Raw genomic sequence first — 14,205 nt, 5'->3', positions numbered from 1 at the left:
TAGCTGTTCTCATCCAGGTCTCCATTGTGAGGAGAGCCAGTTACACCTAGAGCTTCCCTGATAGGAGTAGCCCAGAACCCACAGCCTATCTTTTCTATATCATCCAGGTTGAGTAGGCCCATGAGGAATCTAGGGTAAATGAACATATGTGTCACAATTTTTAAAGTTGGTATTCACTGGCTAATCATTGCATAGCACAGTGAACTCTACCCATTAGTCTGTAGTCTGTGATAGTCTATATGGGAAAAGAATCTGAAAGAGAAAGGATGTGTGTACATATATAACTGATCCCTTTGGTGTACAGCAGAAATGATCAAAACCTTATAAATCAACTCGACTTCAATAAAACTTTAAAACAATGAAGAAATAAGTTGGTATCCACTATCTTGTGGGGAGACAGACCTAAAACCCAGGAATTGCAATATGACCTCCATACCATGCTGGAAGTACACACAGGAGGGAAGCATTAATTCCACTTAGGGCTGAGAAAAGATAGAAAGTGGGGATAGATAGCATGGAGAGCATTACCTTCTCTTCTAGAATCTTACAGTAGGTGAGATAGAGCTCACTGGAACACAGAAAAAGGCAGTCAGCCATGGAAAGGGGACATAATTGGTCTTCCCATTTCTCTTAACTCTTATCTTTTAGACCTAAGAAAAACAACTTAGGGAGAAAAAAGGCCAAGAGAGAGATGGCAATGAAAAGGGATTCTCAAGAGAGAAAAACAGAACAGAAGGAAAATAAGAGACAGAGGCAGGATACCCTGAAATCATACTGAGAGTTGGTGAAAGGGGGGTTCTGGGAGGAGGTCACAGTATCTCTATGACTTTGGAGGAGGAAGTGAAGGGCAGAGGGTAGTAAAGCTAAAGGGGACATATTGATTCTGCCATAACTCCTAAGATGCACCCAGGAATTCTAGAATGGAACCACTGTTTGGGTTGAGTCTCAAAAGATCCGTAGGAATTAGCCAGGTAAAGTGGGGTGGGGGAAGGGGACAATAGCATGAACTAAGACACTAAGACCACCCAGGGAATAATGGGGTTGGTGAAGTTCAGGTCTTTTGTGTGGCCAGAGTTCTAGGGTTCATGCAGAAGTGATAAAAGATAAATCTGGCTAGAGAAGAAGGCCCAAGGACAAGAGATAAAGGGTCTTATGTACCTTACAGTTGACCCTGGCTTCTCTGGAGGGAAACCACGGTTGATCCTTCTACCTTTCTGTAGTGTGGTAAAGGACACGCAAAGTGATGGTCGGAGTTCATTTCAGCATAGAGGACTATATTCCAGCTATATATTCAGTAGTTCCACCGCATAAAATACAACTGATTATTGTCACTTATCTGATTTTGGAAGTGGGACATTTGTGTACAATCTTGATGTACTTCAATATAAAAACATGCTATACACTTTGCACGGTAATTCCAATGGAGAAAAAGAAATGCAAACTTAATGAGCTGTACTCAGAGTGTTGAATGAAGTTGGCATTATAGATGATGAGGGCAGAAATAGAAATAGACCGCTTGAGCGCACTTCTTTTCTGGGATCCCTCCCATTAGCTACAGCTAAAAATGATTGGTCATAACATCCCAGAAGCTTAAGGTACTGAATTTGGCTGTGAGGCTTAGAGTAAACAGAAGAGCAACAGGAGAAGGGAAGACGGCCCTGGTATGTGCCATTCGCATAGCCCATGTGTGGATTGTTCCTGCAGCCCCCTGATTTGCATTGGCAAGCAGGATCCTGCAGTGAGAACTAGTGATGCACTTGGTTTGGCTCTTTGGGTTTATTTTGTTTTGTTTTTGGTTTGGTTTGGTTTTGGCCATGCCTATGGCATGAGGAAATTCCCGAGCCAGGGATCAAACCTGTGCCACGGCAATGACAACACTGAATCCTTAACTGCTAAGCCACCAGAGAACTCCAGTTTTGCCCTTTGTGGATGAAGGCTTACTGGAATCACTTGAGCGCAACAAGTGAAGAGAAGCGAAGCAGCAGAATTTCTTCATTTAAAGAGGGCATGAAGAAAGGAAGTTTGTGCAAAATACCAAAAAGCACATTGTCCTGGAAGCCAGGGAGAAAGGGAGATGGAGAAGACAATATCAAATGGAGAGCAGAAGGTCTCAGAGTCAGGGACTATGAGAAGTTAGATGAAAGTACACATCAAGTCTTGCCTGGAGAGGTTTAATTCAAAGTCTCTTTGAGACCAAAAACTATTTTTGATGCACTTAGAAGTAATAAAAAGTCATATTCACAAAGCAAGTAGCTCTTATGTTCTTTCCATAAAACCTTCTAAAGTGAAGCATAAAAACATACTGAAACTCATGGACATACTATGATTCTAAAACTCTTAACTTTAGGGGGCAACCCTTGGAAAGTTAAATTATAAAAAAGCATATTTATAGCAATATCTAATTACAGTAGACAAACCAAGGCCTGCTCAGAGATTGGTCTTTCCTGTCCTTGGGCTGGTACACTGATGGGTATATTACAATGTATACAGAGCAGTAAAAGAGGCCATCTATTATTCAGTAGTCAGATTAGGTATTGAGCTTGCTAATTGCTAATGAAATGAACTTCCTAGGATGTCAGCCATGTAAAAAACACCAGAGATGTTACAAAGAACAGGCTGTCTTCCCCAAAGACTAAGGCTGAATCCAAGTACTGGGGTTAAAAGTTGTGTGAGGAGTTCCTGTCATGGCGCAGCAGAATCAAATCCAACTAGGAACCATGAGGTTGCAGGTTTGATCCCTGGCCTCACTCAGTGGGTTAAGGATCCAGCGTTGCCATGAGTTGTGGTATAGGTCGCAGACGTGGCTCGAATCCTGCATTGCTGTGGCTGTGGGGTAGGCCGGCAACAACAGCTCCAATTCAACCCCTAGCCTGGGAACCTCCATATGCCGCAGGTGCAGCCCTAAAAAGACAAAAAAAAAAAAAAAAAAGAAAAGTGGTGTGAGATGTCAAACAGTGTAGCAGATACAGAGAAGTTCTGAGGGACAAATAGTTATTATTTGCGAGCAGACCTAAGACGCACTACCTTCATTGACCAAAGTTCTGCCTGTGTTGTCGGTCCCAAGGCTGCTTAGGCTTACCAACTCAGTGATTAGTGTAAGATTTACCTAGACCAGAATTTGTAAGATCAGTGTATATCCCGTAATTATCTACAAAATATGAGCATACAAGTATTTCTCTGGAGAGAATAAAAATAGCTTTCATCTGATTTTCAAAGTGCTCAAAGACCCCCAGAAAAGAATAATCACTTCTAGAAAAGTTTGATTTCTAAGAAACAGTCTCCATAAGTTTTCCTGAGTATCAGCACTTGCTATTTTATACCTGCCAATCAGTTCGAGACACTAGCCAATCAAGTAACATGTCTGCAAACCTACTTTAGAATATGAAAACCCTCCAAACTGCTCAAACTGGTAGAGTTAGGGAATTGGGCCAAGTCTCAATTTTGTTTGCTGTCTAATATTCTGGACAACCACCAACTTCACTGTGGGTACTATGTCCATGTCCCCGAACTGGGAGACTATTTTGTAAACAGTGTAACTTTAGCAACAGTTTAGTGAACATGAAATATTATATTGTATATATACATATGTAGTATATATACATATATAATACAATAGCTATTATATTTTTAGCTAAAATTAATCTTAACCAAGAACCATCTCAACTCCCTTTTTTCTGTCCCAAGATTGACATAATTCCACCTGACACCCTGCTGTTCAGGTGAATGCATGGAAACTATTATCCACTTATTGATTATCAAAGTTATCAACAGATAATCTTCAAGTAATGTCAGCAGAAACATCATAGCATTCCAAAAATCTCACTGGAAGTATATGATTCATTTAAAAAACTGAACGGATTATAGATACTGTGTTCTACATAGAGTTGGCAGCTAAAGGGCAAGAATAACTCAAAAGCAAAGAATGGGGGAAGATGTGTCTATAATATGGGATGCAGGCTTTCAGGATTGGGTATATGTCTATAGATGGGGCACTTAATAGAGGCCCTCCCTGACTCAGCCAGCCACAGCTCAGCCATCTTGCCTACACGGAAAATAATGACCGTTCCCGGTATTACCTTTGAGTTACAGAGAACGAGTCATAAGAAGAAAAAAATCAAAGAGTGGCTGGAGATCCAGAGAGGCTTGTCCTTTGATTCTCTACAGGCTGCCTGTTTTGCCATTAGCAATTCTGAGGATGGAAGCTTTCAAAGCACAGTAGGAAGGGCAAAGGTGCCCTCTTTACCCAGTAGATATGTTCTTGGGAAGTGAGGTGTAATTTGAAGACTGAAAGTTGGTCAAGGAACACTTGGTTTCATAAAAAGAACGTTTCAATTTTCTAGTATGGCCCTTACTAAAAAACATACACACACACACGGAGGCAAACACATATATAACATAACATATATTTATGTATTTTTCTTTATTTAGGCCAGTTCATGGTCACATTAAAAAAAAAATCCTGAGGTGCAATAAGGTTTTGAGTTTAGCAAGCCAGCATTTTCTAAAATTTTCAGTTCCTGGAGTTTTTGTTGTTGTTGTTGTTATTTAATTGATTTTGTAAACTAGATCCTACATTAAATGCCTATTTAAAGAAAACCTCAGGGCAGCGAATCCTCTTTTGACAATTGTAATGCTAAAAACTCCAATTTCATGGTACTGCATAGTCGGCTTTTTTTGGGGGGGGGCTGCCTATTTTTGTTTATTTCTTTTAAGACCACCTCCTTGCAATTTCCAGAGAGAAAATACAAAACAAGAAACAGACTTGGTTCCAAGTACATAAACAGTGTGATGGAATTGAAAGCATTACTGACAACATTGTTACAGAGGAATGTCAGCTTACTCCAGGGTACTTCAGTATTCCTGACGAATAAAAGGGATTTCTCTTTCCCTCCTACCGGGACATTGGGGGGGGGGGGGGCAGGAGTCACTGTTCCTGCTCTTTGACGTGTTTTCTATGTAGTAGATACAGAGCCTGGAAATCATGCTGACAGTTGGAGTAGGCCATTCCCAATCCCATTCCAGAACCCAAGGCCAGTGGCCACATTCGTCTTTTAAAGAAGGAAGTGAGAAAACAGGTCCTAATCCCAAACCAGTACCTATCTTCACGACCTCATCTTCCAAGCACCGGTCCCACTTCCTACTGGTCCCACTTCCTACTGAGATCTGAATCCGACATGTTCCCCACCTGCAGCTCCAGCTTTCTGGTAGGTCGGGTGCCGTGCTCAGATGTATATTCAGCTTTTAGCTTATCAGGTGCTCTTGGGAATTGAAGCACAAGGGTACTCAGCGTGGGGAACAGGATTCAGAGGCCCTTGCTTTGCTAGTCATCTCTAGTAGCACTGTCAGTTCTCCTAATTTGGGGAGAGGGGGTTACAGGGAGATACCTAACCACAGTTAGTTCATTTTAAGTAGCAAAGAACAGGGAAAAAAAAGAAAAGGACAAATAAAGGTCTTCTATCTTCTATCTCCTTTCTTGGCCAAGAAAATAATTCCGGTCTGGGCTCCCGGCTGGCTCCCAGCTCTGGAGGGGGGACATGGGGGTGGCGGTGAGAGCATCAGAAGTGGCAAACCTATTTGGATGTTTTCAGAGGCTTGAACCAAGGCAAAAGACATGGAGAATATAGAAAATGCACATTCACTCCAGAGGTTATTGACAAGATTAATTGCCTCATAACTGCTTTAATAAAATGACTTCAAGCATATTGCAACTATAATTATCCATAAAATCCTAATGAATTCAATTTCTCCAGAAATCACCATGCTGCAACTAGTGAGTGTAGGAGAAGTAGGGGGAGGAGGCAATTCAGCTCTTAGGGAGGGAAAGAGATGGGGAGATAGTTGATGGGACTAGATGGTATCTAATTAGGTCAAGTACACAGGGGCGAATGGTGTTTATTCTGGCTTTTGCCTTGTGATGTTTCATACTGATCTATGGATCCCATTTTTAGATGCCCATGTTTCTGTCGCAAACAATCTCAAGTAGCACCCTTTCCCTTTCCTCTCACCACCCCATCACTGTGTGCATGTGTGCACGTGCTCACACATGTGGATATGTACACACAGATCTATATTCATGAAATACTCATCCGGGTCAAACTGGTCCTGGTCAAACTGACAGGTAGGAAATGCTGGTCTGTGCTGGGCTCCACATTTTCTGCATCCTGCTAACTATTTGGGTAACTTATCCCACCCCCGGGGCCTTCATGCTGCCTTTGGGCTACACGGGGCTCTTTTCTAATCCCCTTCTCCACGCAAGGACCTGGTGGACTTGGTCCTGCCTCTCTTTTTCTTACACAAAATGTCTCTATCTTGGATCCTGCTCCCACAAAACTGTGCTGTCCCCTAGCTGTCTTACTGTACATGTAATGACAAAGGGATGCAGTTTAGACTAGAAGCCAGAACAACCCTATACCATTGAATGACCATGTACTTTAGGGGGCAAAGCACTTGATGTCTCTAAACCTCGGTTTCTCTTAATCTCAGTCTCTTTCTCTGAAACAAACAAACAAAAAGCTCAGTTATGAAACTTGCACTATCCACTTCAGAAGAGGATACAATGAGATGTAGGAAAAAAAAAAGAGACATTTACAGAATCTCTTAACTATTTCCATAGCTACTATATCATTTATTTCCTAAAACAACAACTCTATGCTAAATATCAAATTCTTATACTCACATTATAAACAAAGAAATTGAGAATTAGCAAATGTCAGCTCACCAGAGTTCCCGTCATGGCACAGCAGAAATGAATCCAACTAGTAACCATGAGGTTGCAGGTTTGATCCCTAGCCTTGCTCAGTGGGTTAAGGATCCGGTGTTGCCATGAGCTGTGCTGTAGGTCACAGACACAGCTCGGATCCTACGTTGCTATGGCTGTGGTGTAGGCTGGAAGCTACAGCTCTGATTAGACCCTTAGCTTGGGAACCTCCATATGCCATGGGTGTGGCCCTAAAAAGCAACAAACAAACAAAAACACAGGCAAAAAAACAAGAAAATGTCAGCTCTATGCCCAATGTTATCCAGCTACCACGTGACAGCAGTGGTGTATAGGTCCACAGGCCCCATTAGTGCTCCTTCTACTACACAGGACTGATCTGTACAAAGGGAAATGGGTGATATTCAGGAAAAGTATTAATGCAGCTGTCCTTATCTTATTACTGTGTTATCAGCTTGTATCATGATTCCTTAAGATGACCTTCTTCGGTTGGGACAGTCTTATTGGGCATCACCTCTCTGCATGCCATGCCTTGGCTCATTTTTCTGTGTGAAAATTTTATTTTATTTTATTTTATTGCTTTTTAGGGCCACACCTGCGGCATATGGAAGTTCCTAGGCCAAGGGTCTGATCAGAACTTCAGCTGCCAGCAGCCACAGCAACCCAGCAGCCAAGCTGCATCTGTGACCTACCCCACAGCTCATGGCAACACTGGATCCTTACCCCACTAAGCATGGCCAGGGATCAAACCCACATTCTCATGGATACTAGTTGTATTCATTACCACTATGCCACAACGGGAACTCCTCTATGTGAAAATTTTAAATCATCAGATTCTGCCTCTTTCATGAAGCTGTCCCTCATTATTTCACCCTGATTCAACAGCTTCCTTCTTTGAAGAGTGACAAACCTTCACATCTCTACCAAGAAATACAGCCCTTGTTTAGGAATAGTCTCAAGTCATTCTGTAGTTACTCATTACAATTAATAATAGCTACCAGTTTTTTAGTCTTGATTGTCTCCCAAGACAATAATTTCAAAAGTCAAAGTTTTTGTGGAGTCTACAACTCCACAATATTACTTTGACCTACTTCCCGCTCTCTAGCCTACTGCTCCTTGACATATACACATAGGCCATATATGGTCTTATGGTCTTTGTGTTGTCTGCATGTTCATGCTTACTTCCTTCACAGCATTGTGATTAAGCCTACAGCCACTAGGATCAGGCTGTTTGATTTCACAAGTCAGCTCTCACTTACCAGCTATGTACCGTGGGTAAGCTACCTATTCTCTCGGCCCCTCAAGCTTTCTCATTTATAAAATAGGGATAATAATATTATCTAACTGACCTACCTCATAGAATTCTGGTAAAGATTAAAGGAATGTGTGTGCTCCCCCCACCCCATCCCACATAAACACACACGCACATATTGCCTTGGAATCCACACTGAACACATACACACAGAGAACTTAGAATTGTATAATCACAGAGTAAGTGTTCAGCAAATAATAGCCATCCTTTTTTTGCCTGCTCACTATGTGCTAGGCTTGTAACAACGTACATTATCTTATTTAATACGCACAATGACACTGCGACATACACTGTTATTAGCCCCATTTCACAGGTGAGTAAAATAAGACTCAGGAAGGTTCAAACATGTTTCCAAAATCATGTAAAACAAAGTGATAGATCCAGGATTCAAATCCAGACTGATCTTGCTCCAAGTCAATGTTCTTTCCATTAAACAGTGCTTATTCAAGTTTTATTATTATTATTATATATGCCTTGCCTTCCCAATAGGACTATGAACATCCAAGGGCAGCATCTGCATCTTATAATATTTATAGATAGATCCCCTTGTCTCTCCACTGTAATCCCCAATTTTTGTTTGCCATGAAGTTGGCTTTTAATAAACATTCACTGACTTGGAAAACATTTTTTGAGACAAGTCCAGAAACTATAATCCCTCAGCCACAGTGTATTGCTTCTCTTTGTGTAGAATTCATGAAAAGTGTTTCCTGCCTAGGACTTATCATTACCTACCAAACCAGTCTGTAAGTTTCTTATACCTCTCTCCCTTTGCACTTATCAGGCTGGATAATCCCTACTTCACGAGATGAAATGAGGGGATGCTAGAGACTTGAAGGCTTTTGCACATTCAGGTTGAAGTTCCATTTATTCATTCAGCAAATCATATGGAGCACCAACTATGTGCCAGCTTCCTTTCTAGGTACCAGGGCTACAGACAAAACTGTCCAGACCAGAAATATTCACTAACATGAGAATCATCTTACCTGTGGAAGGATAATGCTTCCCACCCCTTTGAAGTTAGGGCATGGCCATTTGTTTTGTTTTGTTTTCTTTTCTTTTTAGGGCCACTCTTGCAGCATATGGAGGTTCCCAGGCTAGGGGTCAAATTAGAGCTACATCTGCTGGCCACAGCCATGGGGGATCCAATCTGTGTCTGTGACCTACACCACAGCTTACCACAATACCAGATCCTTAACCCACTGAGCAAGGCCAGGGATCGAACCCACATCCTCATGGATATTAGTTGGATTCCTTTCTGCTGCATCACAACAGGAACTCCCAGGGCCTGCCATTTGACTTGTTTAGGTCAATGTAATGAAACACATGTCACTTCTGGGCCATAGCTTTGACAATGCATGCTTGGTTACCTGCAATTTTCCCTCTATAGCAATGAGCAATAGTACTACAGATGGTGACTATTCCATTAGTCTGGGTACCAGAATAAAGATGACAAGAGCCCCAACCAATCCATAAGGGGAATGAAAAATAAACTTCTGTCAATTCAAGCCACTGTCATTTTTCAGGTTATTTCTTACTGCAGAGTCATCTAGGATACCATGATTGATACAGAGTAAAAGGAAGAAAATAAAGAAAACAGCATCCCAGTTTCCTTTGCAGCAGTTGCAATGGATTGACTAATAGCTGTCTAATTGACAAATGCTGTTTAGAAGGATGAATATGAACATAGCTGAGGGGGGAAAATGCTATAAATCGGTCATGGCTATGGCAGTATCCTCACCAAAGCAGTCAGCACCTTCCTTATAGAGTGTTAATGAAAATAAACACCAGTACAATGAAACTGTATACATATATCTGCATGGAGCTGGTAAACATATAAACCAGGAGAGCTAAGCTTTAACACTTTTCTCACTAGCGATATGGTAAATAATTTCTTAGCTTGTATTATTTCTTTTGGTTGTTTTCTATAAAAGTGGACTTCTAACGTTCTCCCTTGTAAACTGTTCACAGTACATTCTCTAAGGTAAGCATCTTTGGTTTGTACAAGTCATCACAATTCCATAATGGGCTGCAGTGGCCATGAGAATGAGTCTTACATACCCCTTAACTATAATGAGCATATCTGACCAAGGGCTCCAGCTGCTGCACTCTGAAATCCATCACAGCATTTTCTCCTAAATCACACTCCCTGCAGGTGACTCCCAACTAAATACAGCAGAGAAATGAAGGAAGCCCCAGGCCTGGAAGACAAGGGCTTTTCTGATGGTGGACTCCCCCTTGGGCCTCATCAAACCTTCTTTAGACTGCTCCAAAGTCTAGGACACATCACTGGACTTTCCTTCCCTCTCTCCTTCACTCATGGGCCGACCACTTAAATTGTGGTCTGACAGCTCTCTGAGCCTTTACTGGCTCTCCATTTTCTTTTACAGGTGTCTCCACTAATAAAATCTGTGAACATTAAATTCCATCTTGGTATCTCTTTTTCAGAGGACCTTGATAACCATATGGTCCAATTTGTTGATATCCCTTAAGATGTCACACTTGGAGCCTAGACCTGAAATCAGGAAATCATATTTGCTTATACCACACCTATCCGTCGAATGGAATGTCTTTACTAGTATACCGACCCCTTGAGAGAAGGGAATGCGAATTGATGTTGAGTGCACAATGCCCAGCCCAGTGCTTCGTACAGAGTAGGTAGTCAATGTACTTTTGTCAAATCAATAAGTCAATGAATGCACCATAGTGCTTGTCAATTCTACTTCTCAAAATCCTATAATTCTCAAAGGGGATTTAGAGACCATTCAGTCCATGTGGAAACAAATCTCTTTTATATCCAGTACTTGGAAGTCTCTTGTTTGCTGAATATAGAAAATGAGATGCTATTACTCTTAGGCTCATTCCAGGATTTAAAAATATCTTGGTCAAGATGTCTTTTTCTCATGTCTAATCTCATTCTTTGTCAGTGCCCTAAATCACTTGTATAAGATGGTCAGCATTCTCTTTATAATAACTTTTTATGTTCATATTCATTCACTCAGTTATGCTTTCATCAAATATTGAGTACATTGTACAAATCAAATACTGGGCTAGGCACTAGAGATACAAAGAGAAGTAAGATTTGGTACCATGCTGTACAGTAGAAAAAAAAACTGTATTGGGAAAATAATTTAAAAATTAAAAAATAAAAATAAAAAAAACCCCAAAAACAAATTAAGGGTATATCTGCACTGGAATTTTCCTGGCATATCTTTCTGCACTTGTAGAAAAAGTACCTGGCCTATATCACATAGGGAAGTTCGTATTTAAGATTTTAAGTCTGGGAAAGATCCAGATCCCAGTTAAAAAAAAAAAAAAGATTTGGTACCAGCACTGTCCTCAGCTTTCAGCCTAGGGAGATAAACATTAAATAAATAATCAAATGAATAAATATGTACCCACATCTCATGATAAGGACCATGAAGGAAAATAATAAGGAACTGTGGGAGCATGAATCAGGGTTAACATAATTTAGGTTGAGGGAGGAGCCAGACAAGGTTATTCCATGTAGTGATATTTAATCTCGGATGCTATTTCGTCAATTCATTTCCTTGAGAAATAATCTGTATTAAAATACCTATTTTATTTCATCTCACATGCCTCTCTTTCCGCCAGAAATGCTCTTCTGACAGTTATTCTCCAGTCTTTACCCAAGGAGAAGAAATAGACTCTAGCAATGGATTATAGGTAGGGGTGATGTAAAAAAAACAAGAGTGAAGAATGACTCGTAGGTTTCTGGATTGCAGACTAGCTGGTGGTGGTGTCATTCCTTTAGATATATAAATCCATTGGCTTTACCTACAAAACACATAGTGCATCTAAACACATCATAGTATGGCCATCACTATCACTCGAGTCCACCTATCATCTTCTCTCCCTTGGACTTCGCAATAGCATCCTGACAAGTCGCTCCGCCTCTACTTGTGTCCCCTGTGGTCTACTCTAATCACAACAACCAGAGAGCTTTCTAATATCTAAATCAAATTATACTACTTCTCTCTGAAAAACCTTATAATGGCTTTTTTTTCCCACACTTGGAACAAAAATCAAATTCTCCTTATCATGGCCTACAAGCAGATAAATGACCTGGCTCCTGGCTATTTCTCTGACCTCATTTCCTAAAACTTTTTTTTTCCACTTACTACTCTCCAGCCATTATGCTTTTCCTTAAACACATCAAGCAGATTCCCACCTCAGGGCGTTTGCGCTTCTGTTGCCACTATGTGAAATGTTCCCCCCAGATATTTGAACGACATATTACTTATTTTCTGTTCAGGCTTTCCTTAATTACTGTCTTCTCAGACAAAGCTTCTTTAACCTGCTTAGTCTAGGAGTTCCCATTGTGGCACAGTGGAAAGGAATCCAACTAGTAACAATGAGGTTGTGGGTTCGATCCCTGGCCTTGCTCAGTGGGTTAAGGATCCATCATTGCCGTGAGCTGTGGTATAGGCACAGATATGGCTTGGACCTGCATTGCTGTGGCTATGGCATAGGCTGGCAGCTGCAGCTCTGATTCTACCCCTAGCCTGAGAACTTCCATATGCAGTGGATGAGGCCCTAAAAAGACAAAACACACACACAAAATCTGCTTAGTCTACTATGCTTCAGTATATGTATATATATATATATACTGAATATGTGTATATATATATATATATATATATTCAGTATATACATATATTCAGTATTCTATATAAGTATACCCAATAAGTATACCCAGTATATATATATATGTATATATATATATATACTGAATATGTGTATATATATATATATATTCAGTATATACATATATTCAGTATTCTATATAAGTATACCCAATATTTATTATTAACTTATTTGGTTTTTATTATTACCCTCTACCAATAAATGTAAACTCTGGAAGTCAGAAACCTATTTACTGCTCTATCTCTAGTACCTAAACTTGCATTTGCTACCTACTAGGTAGGAGTAGTGGTAGGAGAAGACAGTGAGTTTCATCTGGATGTTAGTTTGGAGATGAATTGGGGATATCCAAGCTGGGATGTCCAGTAGGCAGTTAGTTACACAGTGGACTTTGGAGATCAGATCAAGTTGGAGAGAGATATTTGAGGGATGTAAGCATAGAGATGGTATTTAAAGCCATGAGACTGGATGAGGATGAGAAAAACTGGAAAGGGGTATAGAGTGAAAAGAGGAGAGGACCCAGGAATGGGCCATGGCAATCAACAATAGTAAAGGCCAGTATGATAAACATAATTCTTCCTTATTTTTTTTTCCTTCAGCCTCTCTCAATTATCCCTTGTCTTTTAAATTTCCAACAGGTTTATCCTGATTTCACAAGATGCTGGGTTAAAAAGAGGCTAATACTCCTACTTATACAAAATAAAATCCTCTCTCAGGAGTATTTTTCTGGCTCTTCTAAGGGATGAGCCATATTTAGGAAGGATCTATCCACTGAAAATATGTTTATTATGATTCATGATCTAGAGTTTCTTAAGAAATCTATTGACAACTGTTACTAAAATCGCATTAATATTAAAACTCAGGCATATGTTACTATAACTACTAGATCATCCTTGGCTTTCATTTAGTTCACTTGCTGTGCTTGTCCCTGCTTCCTTTTAACGACAGCACAGTTAAAACACTTTAGGAGAAGCTGAACCAATTCTCATTCTTCAGTGCAGGAACCCAGCTGGAGGCCAGTCCAAAGACACAAGCTCCCCAAAATGGATTTTCGGATTTGATAAGCAAATACATTCTGATCACCTTGCAAGCACACTGAGACATTGTTTTTTAGAGGAATTGGAGCATCAATATTGGTCATTTAGCTTGTTTGGCTTAGATTGCAGGAGAAATGAAAAGTCAGGAGTCTTCAACTCTGTTGGATGCTTTGAGAAAATGTCCTTTAAATTATTCAGGGTCCATTTGTCTCCATCTAAGAGTGTACAAAGTGTCAGACTAATTTTCAACAGTTAAGAATTAAGGTTCTGGAGTGGCTCTGTGATCAGAGTGGGCAACTGAAACATGTTAAATTGATGATGCCTGGGACAATATGCCTCCTTTGTGTCAGAGGCACAATGAGCTGTCAGGAATTAAGCAGTGTGAGGAATCATGAGGCCTGGATGCCAGGTGCTTGTGAGTCATGCCCTACAGGAAAGAAGGAAGGGGGCACCTTCTCATTAAATGATGATTACAGCCT

This window comes from Sus scrofa, chromosome X (genome assembly GCF_054392235.1).
Source record: "Sus scrofa isolate SSC_HxYL_T2T_F1_AM1 chromosome X, Sscrofa_HxYL_maternal_Yorkshire_Landrace_v2.0, whole genome shotgun sequence".
Lineage (NCBI taxonomy): Eukaryota > Metazoa > Chordata > Mammalia > Artiodactyla > Suidae > Sus > Sus scrofa.
This window is presented reverse-complemented; position numbering follows the sequence as displayed.